Raw genomic sequence first — 13,407 nt, 5'->3', positions numbered from 1 at the left:
TTGTATCTCTGCCTAGGCTATGTTTCTGCAACAAGTTTGAAACAATTGGCAAAGTCTCTCCCCATCTCTATCCCAGGAGTCTTTCCTGCCAGAAATGTCTAGAACACAAAAGCTTTTAAAGCTGTGTTCTCATGTATGATCAGTCTGTTGAGTTGTATGTTTATTTTGAGAATATACAGTAGTGCTGTGTTTACATTAGGATCATCAGGGAAGTTTCCCAGGAATATCAGTGAAAATCCTTATTTTTCCTTTGTTGATAGTAAAGATGATCACATGAAACTGTTGAGAATTAGAACTTTTCTCTAGACAGCCTGCACAGTTATAATTGCTGTCAGCAGAATACTTTTTTTTTTTTTTTTTTTTTTTTTACTTTAAACCATTTTCTCTCTGCCTTTTTTAAACTCTAGAATCAGCTGAGGTTTTATTTCATGTTCTACACAAATTGAATCAACATATTCCAGTAATGCTTGTACTCCTTATGCTGGGTAGGTCTCTTGTTGCATTTACAAAACCCTGGAGACATCTATGTTGTGATTCCTCCTGAAAAAGATATACATGAAAAACCTGTGAGATGTTCTGTTGATAATTGTCTCTACATCATAAAAACATATAGCCAACACTTTCAGAAGCAGGCTTTTAAATTAGGTGGGATGAATTCTAAAACTGGGGATTAGTCCTTCAGCTGATACTGTTGCTGACCTTGAAGATAGTATTATGTTGTAAAGGTAGCAGGCAGGTTGATTTGATTTGTCTTTTTTTTTTTTTTGAGCTCTACCACTGGCCTCCTGTACAGCCACGGGAGACTCACTTTACTATGTCTACTTCTATTTCCCTTAAATTCCTTCCCATTTTCTTTAGGCTGTAGTATCTTCAGGGCTGGAATTTTTTCTGGGACTCAACAGCAGTTTGCATACTTAGGTCTTCTGTTTGGTCCTCCAGTGAGCTACGTTATCAACAGAGAGACCTGGACAGTGTTGCTCGCAAACATGTTTTACTCAGCAAGCACCTCCAGTCTTGCAACATATCTGGCAAAGACTGCTGAATTTCCTAAAGCTTCTTACCACCTACTGTTTCCTCATCTGATGCAGTCTGTTGAGGAATCAATTTAGAGCAGGTGGCTCAGTGTGCAGCTGCAGTGTGAGCTGCACATTGAGCTCTGGGTGATGGGAGCCCAAGGCAAGAGGCCATGAACTAGTGCTGACCCTCTGCATAACAAAGGGCACAGGGACCCATGGCCCAGCCAGGTCACTGGACACTCCAAGTAGCTGATGTCCCCAGGATTTTGTGTTCACTGACTGTGAGGGTGTAAAAATCCAGGGTTTCTTTTGTTTGGGGTCCCTCCTCGGAGGTACCCAGCTTGAGCTGTCACTCTGTGGTTGTGCCATGATTAAGTTAGTTTAAGGACTGAGATATCTGAGACTCTGGTCTGGGAAACCTAAGGTTTAGCTAGTAAGGAAAGCTGATCTGACTCACTGTATGAGTGTGGAGTGTAGTGGCTGTTGCTGGGATTTTAGTCCCAGCTCAGGTGTTGTGGGTGTGACTGCCAGAGTGGGCCCCAGTTGATCAGGCAGGGAGGTTTCCTGAACACAGTCTGTTCTCCAGCTCTTTCTCTTGCTGGGGTTTCCTGTTGGCCTCTCTTGGACTCACTGGACAAACTGCTCCTGAAAGTTTCAGGATAATCACCTTTAAAAAACTGGTTTTTAAACCATTTTCAAATTCCTGCTCAAATGGTATTTCTTCCCATAAGGGGCAAACTCCAAACCACATAAATAAGTATGCAGTTTGTAAAAGGGCTCTGTTTCAGCAAATTATTTATGAAAGCATTAATAAAGTCCAGCTAACATCTTCACTTGGTCTTACAAGTTGCTTTCTGACTGCATAATAATGTACATTTTTCTTTTGACAAATCAGACATCCCTGGTTCTTTCCCCTTAGGTTGCATTTTCTTTAATAATGCTTTCAGATATCAGCTGAGCCAAGTTTTCAGGTAGGTACAATGACACAGTGGTGTACTACAGTAAATTCCCCAAGCTTGCACTCTGTGTCTTCAGTACATTGGATGCAATGAACCTTGGGGGCCTTTATTTTTATGATAGCAATAAATTCACCTAGTGAGATGAAGACTTATTTTACAACTCTTCCTTTTGATGATAGTAGCCCTGTAGAGTGCAAAGCCAGTGAAACTAGACATGCTTAAATAGTACAAAGTTTGAAAAAGGAGAAAAAAAATAATGCGATTGCTGTAGAAGGAAACCAAGCTTTTCACCTGTCCAAAAGCATCAGAGGAAAAGGGCTTTAACCATATGACCACTCTTTGGACTGAATCTGGCAAAGGAGAGTACCAAAGGATAGGACTCAAAGTCCTCACAAGCTACAAGTGTATCTTGTATGAGCTCCTTTTGGAGCATTCTCTCTCAAGGATTAAGGCCCTGGTTAAAGAAAATGACAAATAAGCAAAAGTGTCTCCCAGCCTTCTTAGCAAAATGTGACATGCTGAGATGAGACCTAAGGTCAGGTTTGCTGTCACAACACTTATCTTAGTTATCCATTATGGAATTTCTTTGGGCCAGGGCAGATCAAATCTAAACCGCTTTATTGGCTTAGGGCTTTATAGGAATTTCATTTTGTGCTCTTTTTTTAGTCATAGAGTTAGGCTTCAGCCAACAAAATTAAAAAGAAAAAAAATTCTCTTGTAAATGAGGATTTTCTTTTCTGGTGGGAAAAAAATACTCATCTAATGAGAAACATTTCTATGCTGATTATTAGTTGAACACATTTTTTGGCACATAGGTTATATGCCATGCCAATAGTGAACATATGAGAGTGTCACCTTTATCTAAATATGGTACTGTCATTTTGCCTCCAAAAAAAGTAGAAAGTATGGGAAACAGCAGAGTCACTACTTTAAAAGCTCATAGATAGGGTAAGCCATTCACAGAAATCTAAGATCCAAAATTCATTGTGGTTTCAGTCAGAGCTTCTGTTACAGGCAGGATTTCCTAGCACATTTCTTCTTCATAAATAATGATTTGAATTATTCTTCTTGAAAATTGTCTAAATTATACCTAGCAGATTTCATGGAAATATGGTCCCTTTTGCATCAGGTCAATAGATGTTAAAATCAGAAGAACCCTTCAGGTTCCAGAGTCTTTTATGTCACTAAGTGCATTTAAAGGATTTATTGAAAGATCAGAGAGGGTCTGGGAAAGGCAGGCAGCTTACATTACTGGATGCAATACTGTCCTCAGCCCATTCTCCATAGCTTTGACTCTTGGAAAAGATACTTAATTCTTTTGTCCTTCACTCTCTGCCTACAGTCAGGTTTGATTTATGTAATGAATATGAATGTGTTAGCAGTGTTGAAAGCTGAAGAATAACTCCTAGAACTTCAGGTTCTGCTCTCTCATGTCTGTGGAGAATGAATGTAATTGTGGACATAAATATGGTTTTTAACTTGGAACACATCTGTAACTGAGGTACTAGGACACATACTGTCTAGTATCATTGGCATGTTACAAGAATACTCTTTTTAAAGGATTAATTCCCTAGTTTAAACAATGCAGAAGATAAGTCTTTACCACAACAAATGGCAAATTCATTACAGAAAAAGCCTGAAGAACAAGGGCTGTTTAGCTGAACCAAAAATAGACTGAGAAGAGACTTTATTGCAAGACATCAATTCTTTCAAAAGTCAAAATTACTAAATAATAATGTCCTCATTAATTTAGCAGGGAAAGACATGAAGAAAATGAATAGCTGGATTTTTCATCCAAAGAAATTAAAATTAAGAATCAGTGCCTCATTTCTAAGAGTGAGATTGATTAACCATTGGAACGTGGAGTCCTTATTTCTTGAATAAAAATAGAGCAATACAAAACAAATTTTTAGAATATATTTCAATTAAAAAAAAAGTGAATGCCAGCTCAATACACAGGTGATGGTAAAATTTTAGGGCATGTATTACACAGAAGGTCAGACAAGGGGATCTGATAGCCATTTCTGGTGTTAAACGTCTGAATGAAAGCAGGCCAAGGGACAGAGCTGATTCTCAGTGTTTTCAAACCCTGAATAAATTGTTGACATTTATCACTCTACCTGTGATTTCAGCTTTATGCTTGTGTAACACAAAAACATGAAATCCAGAACACTCAAACTGCAGTTGCATTATATGGATTGCAGGCAAAGTTTTATCATCTAGCTCTAGGCTGCTGTTGTATCTTGGAAAAAATATGTCTGCTCTGGCAAACACTGCATCTCACCTATTTTATGCAAAAAAGAACAAAGAGAAAGAAAATATATACACGTAAATGCACTCCCTATCTGATAAGAAATATGCTTGTGTCTTACCCAAAAACCGAGAACTGCCTGCATATCCATGAGGTATGCCCCTGTAAACATGAAATTTGATTAGCATACAGTTTGTGTATCACTTGATGAAAATTGACATTCCCTAGAAATTAAATGTGAAAAACCACTATCTGGAGACCTTGCACATTCATATGCATTGTTGAGTAATGTACAGGTGGACAGGTCATGTAGGGCAGGACTTTGTTTGAAGTTGTCCAAGGGTATGTAAAGGAGAGGAATGTCAGTGTTTTTGGCACTGAGCATTGAAAGATTAGACTAATGGAAGTTTTATCAAGTTATATCCTTACAAGGGGTGTAATGGGATGGTAGAACAGAAACAGCTTCACTGATTGTTCAGTTGTACCCGAGCTAGACTTTGGTAAAGTTCAGCACAACATTACAGGGTGAATTTCTTGAAAAAGGTCTAATCATATACAGTAGGCAATTTTAAGGGGAGGATGCTGATGAGTTTCTAGCAATGAATCATAAATAGACCTGATGCAAGAAAGAGAAGAATGGAGAGATCAGCAGAAGTGAGGCACTGGTTTGTACTAGGGCTGAATTTCTAGAAAATGTGAGCTGAACTTTATGTGTAATACCTGGAAATCTGTGGCTAAATAAATACTTAGAAAACAGGGATAGGCTTATAAATACTGAGAAAAGCTGCAGTCTGACAAGTAAAATATTTAAATTCTGGGCGGTTTTTGTGAGATAGTGATGGTTATGTCTCCTTTATAAAGCAATCCTTATATAAAATCTGAGCACTGTCAAAGACTAAAATAATGCCAGTTACATATCTTGTACTTTGGTTACTGAGTTTTAGTATTTATGGGGGGAATATTCGCAATAAAAAATTCACTGTATTTTGTCTATTTGATGATCAGTGAAGGATGCCAACAATTTTAGACACTTGTCACTTCTATAGCAGTATAACTTTCGTGGTTCATCTTCTTCTCAGTGCTCAGATATTTTTGTGAGTGGTTGAGTTTCAAGAACTTGGGTGAAAATTCCCTTGTTTTATTTTTCTTTCTAGTCACAGTGACATTTTGTTAAAGTCGGTGGTGTCAAGAGCTCTATAAGATCTTAGAAGATGGCAAAAGGTTTGTCCTTGTATTTTTGTCACTGCTTTTCTCAGGATAATTTCACCCTGTTAGCCTAGTATTAGTTTCATTTAGCTCTGCTAATTTGCATTGAAGTGTTTCTGGCTCAAAAAAAGGAACTGTCTCAAATGCACTGGTACAAATGTATATTTCTTTTCATGGCCTTGTCTAAAGTGCATTTGAAAAAAAAAATGTCATAGCAGGTAGCACTATGTCTTTTAAAATTCAAAGGTTAGGTCAGAGGGAGTGTTTTGTCTTTATTCAATTTTATAAGGTTTTTCAATAAGGTCCTTTTCATCTCTGAGTAGTACAAGAGGGCTGGAGGGAACCTGGCAGAAAGCTGGAAAATCTCCATCCAGTGATTCCAAATGTCTTTCTAGAAGCAAGTGAAAATACCACAAAGGGAAATGTACCACACTGTTAGAAATGCTGTGAGGAAAGTGCAACAGAGGGATCACCACCCAAGGCAAGCGACACACTTCAGAGTGCAGCTGGCAGGTGACTGGTCAGCATGATTGAAAAAATTGGTTTAATAGAGGCAAGATATACAAAACAAAAAAATTAACAGCTCAACTACTTGGAGATTTACTCAGCGTGCAGCACCACAACTGAATGGGGTTTAATTCCTGTATTTACAGAGGGACCACAATTCTGGTCTTAAATTGTAAAGAACACATTAATGTTTTAATGCAGGTGAAAATGTACAGCTGCTTGAGATGAAATCCCCAGTGCATAGGGTAAAATAATTTTAATCCCTTGCAAACAAAATAGAACAAAAGCTAGCAAGATTATTTCTTTTTTTTTTTCTTCTCCCTCTCTCCCCCCTCTTTTTTCCTTACTAAGCAGGGAGTACACAGTGAATAACAAGAAGTGTTTAAATCATGCATATTGTTTTCTGTGTTGTCTCAAGCATCAATTTTATGGATGCATATGGCATGAATGTCAAAAAAAGTGCAACTGGATGTTTTTTCCCTGAGATTTTGACTATTCCATGTTAGAAGGCATTGTATTAATATGTACACTGTGACTTCCAGATTGCAGCCTTTCAAGCAAGAGGGCAGTCTAATGAACTGCTTTTCAGGCACAGTTCTGCCTTGAGTAATTATAAATCTGCTGTGTGCTACTGGCCCTGTGCTGGTTCTGCACATGTGTTTGTACAGCCATTCTGTGAACTGGGCTGGAGAACTGGTTCACTTGCAAAAGAGCAAAACTAGTAACAGTATAATGATTATTTTCACCTAGGTTATCTATCAGCTGGACCAGACTTCCTTCTTCCTTGCAACATACATAGCACCATTATCTGAAGGATAATTCAGGGATGAGAAGAAAAGCAGAGGGTACTGGAACCAGCTTAAATGACACTGCTGTTTGGATGGCCATCCCAATCTAGGAAAGGAAACCTTACTACTAATCCTTTGTGAAAGTCTACATCTGTCCACTGGAAAACATTAAAATATCTAGTATGAAAAAAAAAAAAAAGAAATTGAAAACTTTAAGCTGAGTGCTGAGGAAGTTTGATGCTAATACTGCTATGTAGTGTTTATAGCAGATGGGAGGCAGCTGAGCTGTGATGGAGCATCACTCATGGTAGCAGTGTTGGCCAGCATTTGCAGATTCGAGGGAGTGACAGGTCTGTACAGTGATGTCTTCTCATTGCAGTCATTGTTGGTGATCTTTCCAGCTGAAGGTAATCTTTCCAGCTGTAACAGAACCAGGCAGGTCTTAGCCATCAACCATTTAAGATAACAATAACAGCTTCAATGCTGAATGTGCCACCTGAGTCACCCTTAGTCAAATTGTAGCTCACCCTGTTAATAGAGCAAATGTTAATGTGTTGGAAATAACATACAGATGTGACAGCAGTAGGTGATCTGTCAGTTGTGAGTGGAAGAAGTCTTCATGGGACATGGGATCCCTGAGCTATTGATTCAGTCCTCTTTTGCTTCCACATGGCTTAATGGGAATATAAAACCATCACTCTGAAAATTTGGTCTCACATGCAGACTTCCTGCACAGCTTGCTACATGAGTCAGATATTTAAAACACAGCTGATATTGCAGGGACTTGAGCAACAGACAGTTTGGCAAAGGGCAATGATGCCCTGTTTAGGGCATCATTAGTAAATTTGTTCTGAACCTGCCTAGAGATAGAAACAATAAATGTAAGAGAAAATGTTTTTTCAGAGCATTGTTTCTAACTCTTGCAGGGCCATGAGAAAGCAATCAACATATTTATAAAATCTCTATGGGGATTACTTTTCCTTCTAAATATTCACTGATGATTTGGAGAGCTGCTTAATGAAGCTACCAGGGGCTCTCCCTCTCCCTCTCCCTCTCCCTCTCCCTCTCCCTCTCCCTCTCCCTCTCCCTCTCCCTCTCCCTCTCCCTCTCCCTCTCCCTCTCCCTCTCCCTCTCCCTCTCCCTCTCCCTCTCCTCCCCATAGAAATTTTTCCTTCAAGTCTTTCTTCTTTTTCAACTTGAAAATTCACATGCAATTACAGACTTACCAGATGCTTTAGCTTAACAAGAAATGCTACTGAAGACTGTGGTAAAACCTCAAGCTTTGGTAATATTGCAAATCTTGATTTCTTCTGAAGTGACCTGTTTGGAGTTAGGCTTTTCAAATAAACCTTGAAGTGGTAGGATAAGATGAGAACTAGGAGAAAGGGTAGAAGTTTGAACATTAGTACATATAAAATGAATTGAACAGGCTTGGACTCTTGAAACCTTGTATCCACATCCTGCATTGCTGAGAAAATTTTCACAATTTTAAAATATTCCACTTTTGTGTGGCGCTTTTGCACAGTTGGGAAAGCAGCAGGTTCCTCCCATGGAGGAGGGGGTCAGGTTATATTATACTGGAACTGTAATATACAGTCTATATTAATTTTCTCATTTTATTTGTATGAATAATTAATGCTTTAATTTTCATATATTCACAAAAGTAAATTAGAATTTCTTATTCCAATATAATAATTTCCAGCAAAATAGGTATTCTGCAGGGATTTACATAACATTAATTTCCTCCTTGTGTTGTTATAAATATTTAGAAATTGTGTGTAGGTGGATCTCTTATGGTTAAAGATGTCACCGAAACCTCTCAGTGGAATTATTTTCTAGTAATTCTTTGAATAATTTGTTATACCATTAGCTTTGTCTCTCTTAGCCAATTTCAGCAGTAGCTTAACTGTAAAAATAGCAAAACCTTTCTTAAAACAGCAATTTTTCTTAGATGGCATTAATAGTAATACAGCTCATACTTGGTATTAGTGCTGGCAACTTTCATTTGAACATCTCAGCATACTTACAGAATGTCAGCTGATTCAGACTATCCAGTTTCACAGCAAAATATCTTTTCTATTAATGTCAATTCTCATCTTGAGTTTTGAGCTAATGTTTTTTTCTTGCAATTGAAGCATGGGAATTAAGCAGTTTAGCCTATGGAGCAGGAGCCCAGAATATAACATAGGAGTTTTGATTTGACACAGGGAACAAAAGGTCTTTAATGCCTTCTCTGATGTGAAATATTGCAGTACAGAGCAGGAGTTTGGATGGTCACAGGAGGTCACATTGTTACCCCATGAAAGGGGAAACCCTTTCATTTTACAGATTTCTCAAACACAAAATAAGTAATTGGAACCTTACACCGAACAGAACACTGCCTTTCCCTTTCTATAGGAGCTACTGTAACATTTCTAGCAGCTCTGAAGTTTGATTTTGTTTTGAGAATTAGTTCCATTAAAAGATGTCATATTCATAGGTCATTCAATGCTAATGCTGTACATTGAACTACTATATAAATTCTTGTGTTTAATGTAGGCTAGTTTTGAATATCACAAAGGAAGCAATCATATAAATAAACCCACATTAATACAATATGTATTAATACAATAACTGGGTGACATTAAAAGCAGTGACCTTCAAAAGATGTTTAAGGATTTTCCAGGATTAGTTGTGTTTGTGCTTGGAGAAGGAATTTCAGATCAGGATTCTTGGCTTCTTTCATGGTTTAGGCACTGGTATATCACTGTCTGCCAACTCATGACAGTGTCCATCGGACAGTTTGCACATATACACCTGTGTATTCTGTGGGGGCTCAGCTGCTGGTACTGTTTGTTAAATGACTGCAGATACACAGTCCTTTTAACATAGCAAATATTCATCCTATTTTGGTAAAATTGCAAAGAAATATCACCATTAAAAGCTTAGCAAAATGCTATATGAAAACCCAGTAGTATTAGCTTGCCTGAAACATTTTGAAAGTATTTGTCATATTGATAATTTACTAATAATTGTAGATCACTTTGGGGAGCTTCTAATCTAATCATATATAATTGAAAAGAATGTGTTTGTTCATAATGAAGTAATAGCTGAAATGCTTATTAACTTGTTGGAGCAAAGTCATATCAATTTTAGATGGAATAGACACAGTGGTGATAGCTCTAGGAGGCTTTCCATTTCTTCCAGATCTCACCTGACCTAATTACTATGGACTAAACACTTGCTCACATTTGAGGTCTCATTTATTCCAAAATAAAAGAACAAAATCATTGAGATGCTTCATGACTCCATATTTGTGAGATCAAATATTTCTGTTCAGAACAACTACTGAAATTTCAACACAATTTTATTTTTTCTTCTTTGGTGCTGTTTTCTGTTTCTTAAATGCTTAACATGATGACATTATAGACAAAAGGGAGTATCATATGTATTACAATTCTTGTAAAAATTCATAAATTCCTTAAAGTTTTCTATAGTTCTAGAGTATATGTACAGGTATCTCTGAATATTTAATGCACAAAACATTTTTAAAATCAATATCTACAACATAACAGAATTATTACAGGTTTAAATCACTGATTCTTCAATGAATAGAATTGCAGCCTGCCATTGTGGTACTACATGGTTTATGACCTAGTTTTATGTACTTTAATATTCTTAGTTCTTCTAAGTTTGTTTACTGCCCTGAGTAAAATTATATGATCCATAGAAAAGATTAGGGAACAGAAAGCTCAGTAATGGAAGTTTTGTGTATCTGCTATCTGAAGACATTATGGTAGGGCTGAGATGATTTGAGGGAGCCTACGAACCTCTTACAAATTCTCATAGATTTTGTGCAGTCATTCATAAAAATATACCATCGAGTTTTTCTGTAAGGATACAAAATCTTTCTCTGATGAACAGTAAAATTTTTTTCTGGTGGACAGTCCAGACCATCTCTGTCAGTCAGAGACAAAAAGCCATATTAACTCAGTGACTGAAAAACAAGCATAATGGGGAGGCAGATAGAAGATTACCAGCAATGGCATAAGGAAACGTCTAACCATGGAGAGAGAATCATGAAATTTGGGCAAGAAGTCAGACCAGGTTACTCACAGAATCATCACAGAATGACTTGGTTTGGAAGAAAACTTAAAGATCATCTAGTCCCTGGTAGTAACTGTTTTTATTATTATTTTTAATCCCTTCCAATGTCTGAGTGGTACATACTGCAGTCCCTCTCCATACTCTGAAACACAACTGAATTCAAAGCATCCTTCTTTCTGGAAGAGCTGCCTTTAAACAGCAAAACCCCTTGGCATCAGCACCTCTCTAGGTGATCGAGAGACTTTCCTGTGAGAATGCCTTGAGATCTGGCAAAAGGCAGCCTCCTGACTCCATTCAGACTCAAGTGCTAGGGGATTTTAGGTGCACAGAGGATCTGTGAGAGCCAGCTGGGGAGCCAAGTACAAGGAGATCTTCCAGACCTGAGACAGGGGTCTGAAAAATGCATGAATTAGTCTTGCAGACATCAATTTCCCTATAATAATTCTGCCTAACCAGATTCTAAAATACATGGAAAATATATTTTGAAAATGGCTTTCTAGTGCTATTCAGCATTAATAAACATGATAAGCAATCACAGTACCTCAGTATATACTGTCTTTCACATGAAGAACTTTCACATGAAGTGCCTCACAGACACTAATTAATTAAGCCTTACAACACACTTGGGATGGAAAGACTTCAGGAGAGTTTATAATATCAGTTCATTTTGCATTTAGATTAAACATAGCACAGAAAGGTTAAAAGATTAGCCCTCAGTGACACAGCAAGTCAGAATTAGAGCAAAGAGCACAACCCCAAGACCCTGCTTGGATGTTACTCTGCTGGAACAGTGGAAAATATGTAGTGCAACCATACAGTTTATAGCAAGATAAATTAGCTGTGTAAATATTTATTTATGCTGCAATTTTGGGGTAACAAAACATTGCTGTGATTTAGTGAAGTTCATATTGCAGAGACTGAGAAAAAGAACAGAGTAGTGCATGAAAGGACTAATTTCACATTAGCAGCACAGAAGCATGCTACTAATCCTCTGCTATCCACTTCTGCAAGTGTTGCAGATGCAGCAGCAGGACTGACCTTGCTTTAAGAAAAATGACTGCAGCTAGAGGAAACTGGCTCATCTGAAGTCCAAGGAAGGGTTAAAGGTTTTGATGATCTTACTGTCCATGCTCTTTTCATGTGTTTAGCATTTCATTTGATTAGCCTGAGTCCCCCAGACGAAACTCCCAAAGGAATTGCAATTGTGGTTTAGATATCTTTTTACCCAAACCTAATGCAAGTGTGTATTGAAATACAATATATGGACCCTAACAATATTTGGGGACTTAATTTCTTTTGAGTCAGCACTGGGAATTTTCTGGGGAATCAGGAGATTTTTCCAAAAAGATGGTTGACTCACCATCTCTTGAGATGCCCAAGAAATGACTGGAGGTGACACCATGTTATGGACTAGTTGACAAAGGGGTGGTTGGTCAAAGGTTGAACTCCATAATCTTGGAGGTCTTTTCCAACCTAAATGATTGTGATTATTTTCTGAAAGGAGAGTTCTAGTGAAAAGACTGGAACCTTCCAAGAAGCAGAGGTCTCTACTGGAATAAATTTTATCTCAGTTGGTTAGAGCATGGTGCTAATAACAACAAAGTCATGGGTTTGATCTCCATGTGAACCATTTACTAAAGAGTGGGACTTGATTGTCATTGTGATTCTCTTCCAGCTCAGAATATTTTGAGCTTCTGTGAAATTCAAACACATAGGTCATCTTCTATTTGCAAGCATGGCTGAGCAAGAGACTTCCACATTAAGTGCTTTTAATCTCCTCAAATTGACGAACATTCCTGTAAGTAATTCCATCATAGAAAACACTTTCTATTTCCTTGAGAAATAGAACATTCCAAAGTCTAGAGGAAATGGATTTCTCTCTTGTTAAAATAAAATTATTTTAAAAGGTCTCTGAGTGATTTCTTCGTCTTTTTTAAAAGATGGTGGAACTGGAGCTTCTTTTTACAGTGCTGTGTTACTGGAATCCACATCATGCCTAGCTTTCCACTGGAGTTTTCTACTAATGACATCAGCACCCCAAAGCACTGATTTCTTAAGTATTCATCTCTTTTTAATTTGAGCTACCTGCACTGATGGGAGGAGGTGAGGATATAAACTCTTAATTAAAAAGGTGAATTTTGAGCTACATCCTGATTTCTGTTGCATGTGTGCTGTAGATATTTGATACCATACTTCCTTGGGCATTTGTAGGGTTGATTAATGAAGGACGGAGGTTTGGGTGAGAATATGAACCCATTGTTTTTCCAAGATGATTTATTAGGCATTTGTTACTGTGTAACATATTGTAAGCCCATAAATTTGCATTCATTTTTACTGATGTGACCCAATTACAGAATGAATCGAATTTCATTAAATTGTACATGGTGGCTCTCCTTCCAGTGAAGTTCTTATTGTTGTCTGCCTTTTGTAACTTACTGAGGAAGAAGCTTGTTTCAGTAAAGTCTGTAGGCTAAAGCATTTTATGTTTAGACTCAGATCTTAACTCTCAGCTCTGTCAATGCTTTTTTTTCCCTCTTTGTAGTCAGCCTAGTTGTATTGCTTTCAAGTACTAAGGGTAATCCCTACAGCTTTCA

The 13,407-nt window shown here is 37.6% G+C and overlaps 1 long non-coding RNA gene across 2 annotated transcripts in view; it reads left to right on the top strand.

The window, feature by feature from the left end:
* The window catches only part of LOC135302778 (uncharacterized), a 166,455-nt gene that overhangs the window by 69,302 nt on the left and 83,746 nt on the right, over positions 1–13,407 (top strand). The window contains exon 3 of one of the 2 annotated variants that reach the window (XR_010364342.1): positions 6,690–6,783. The exons of the other annotated variant lie outside the window; for it this stretch is intronic. This is a non-coding gene — a long non-coding RNA (uncharacterized LOC135302778). Of the gene's footprint in view, positions 1–6,689; positions 6,784–13,407 lie in introns of those variants that run through there. 2 annotated transcript variants of the gene reach the window in all.

The sequence above is a fragment of the Passer domesticus genome, chromosome 6, assembly GCF_036417665.1.
Source record: "Passer domesticus isolate bPasDom1 chromosome 6, bPasDom1.hap1, whole genome shotgun sequence".
NCBI lineage: Eukaryota > Metazoa > Chordata > Aves > Passeriformes > Passeridae > Passer > Passer domesticus.
This window is presented reverse-complemented; position numbering and strand designations above follow the sequence as displayed.